Source organism: Malurus melanocephalus, unplaced genomic scaffold, assembly GCF_030028575.1.
Source record: "Malurus melanocephalus ecotype Western Australia unplaced genomic scaffold, MMel_1.1 scaffold_1737, whole genome shotgun sequence".
NCBI classification, from domain to species: domain Eukaryota; kingdom Metazoa; phylum Chordata; class Aves; order Passeriformes; family Maluridae; genus Malurus; species Malurus melanocephalus.
The window spans coordinates 7,709-9,669 of record NW_026624969.1 but is presented as its reverse complement, the minus strand read 5'-3'; positions in this window follow the sequence as shown (position 1 = coordinate 9,669).

The following is a 1,961-nucleotide window of genomic DNA, read 5'->3' as shown; positions in this document are numbered from 1 at the left end:
AAGCCCCGCCCACCGAAGCGGTGGCAAGCCCCGCCCCCCGGGGGCTCCAGCTGACGTCACGGACGCAGGCGCTGTGATTGGTCAAACGCCGCAGGGGCCGCCCCGTCATGACGTCATAGACTGCGGGAAAAAAGGGGGCGGGGCCGGCGGGGGCCACGCCCACCGGGGGGAGGGGGAAATTCCGGTTAAAAAAGGGTTCAAATTTTGCCCGAAATTCGCCGTTTTTGACCCAAAATTCCCATTTTTCAACCCAAAAATTTCCCATTTTTTACCCCCAAATCCCCATTTTTACCCATTTTTACCAATTTTAACAAAAATTCCCCTTTTTTTCCAAAATTTCCCATTTTTTACCCCAAAATTCCCATTTTTTTACTTCAAAATCCCCACTTTAACCCAAAATTTCCCATTTTTAACACAAAATTTCCCGTTTTTTACCCAAAATTCCCAATTTTTACCCAAAATTTCCTTCTTAGCTCAAAATTTGCACTTTTTGAACCCAAAAATTCCCATTTTTACCATAAAATTCCCAATTTTTAACCCAAAATTTCTCATTTTTACTGAAAATTCCCCAATTTTTCCCAAAATTCTCCATTTTAACCCCAAAATTCCCAATTTTTTCTCAAAAATTCCGATTTTTTAACCCAAAGTTCCATTTTTAAACACAAAATTTCCCATTTTTTACCCAAAATCCCCAATTTTAACCCAAATTTTCCCAAAATTTTCTCGAATTTTACCCAAAATTCGCCCTGGAAGTGAAGCCCCGCCCCTTCCGGTTCAGCCACCATTTTGTTTTCTCACTTCCTGTTTCCCAAACCTCCCCAAAATTCCCAAAAAACCCAAAAATTCCCCAAAATTTTCCCAAATTTTGCCAAAATTCCCCCAAAATCCCACCCGGAAGCCCCGCCCCTTCCGGTTCGGCCGCCATTTTTGTTTCCCCACTTCCTGTTTCCCAAACCCCCCAAGATTCCTAAAAAACCAAAAAAATCCCAAAATTTTCAAAAAATTTCCCAAATTTTTCCGAAAATTCCACCCGGAAGTGCTTTCCATGTTAAGCCACGCCCCTTCCGGTTGAGCCGCCATTTTTCCCCACTTCCTGTTTCCCAAACCTCCCCAAAATTCCCAAAAAACCCAAAAATTCTCCCAAATTTTCCCAAATTTTGCCAAAATCCCACCCGGAAGTGAAGCCCCGCCCCTTCCTGTTTACCAAGCACCGCCCCCTCGGCACTTCCGGCCGCCAGGGCGGGGGCGTGGCCGGGCGGGGCCAATCGGCAGCGGAGCAGCGTGTGCAGGACCACGTGACCCCGGAAAGTGACCAATGAGGCGTCGCCTGGAAGGGGCGTGGCCCGGCGGGCTGGAAAAAACCGGAAGGGGAGGAGTCAGAGGAGGTGAGGACACGCCCACTTCCGGTTTGGACATGCCCACCTTTTTTTGGGGTGAAAAATGGTGAAAAAATGGCGGAAATTGGATAAAAATGGCACAAAATTGACCTAAATTTTGACCGGAAGTTCTTCTGGACACACCCACTTTGGGACCACGCCCACTTCCGGTTGGGACACGCCCACTTCCGGTGGGGAAAATTGTGGAAAAAATGGTAAAAATTGACCCAAAATTTATGGAAATTGTCCCAAAACCCCGCCCACAATTTTCTAGGACATGCCCACTTTAGGACACGCCCACTTCCGGTTGGGACACACCCACTTCCGGTGGACACGCCCACCTTTTTGGGGGTGAAAAATGGTGAAAAAATGGCGGAAATTGGATAAAAATGGCACGAAATTAACCCAAATTTTTACCGGAAGTTATTCTGGACACGCCCACTTTGGGACCACGCCCACTTCCGGTTGGGACACGCCCACTTCCGGTGGGGAAAATGGTGGAAAAAATGGTGGAAATGGACCGAAAATTTATGGAAATTGACCCAAAACCCCGCCCATATTTCCCCAGGACACGCCCACTTTAGG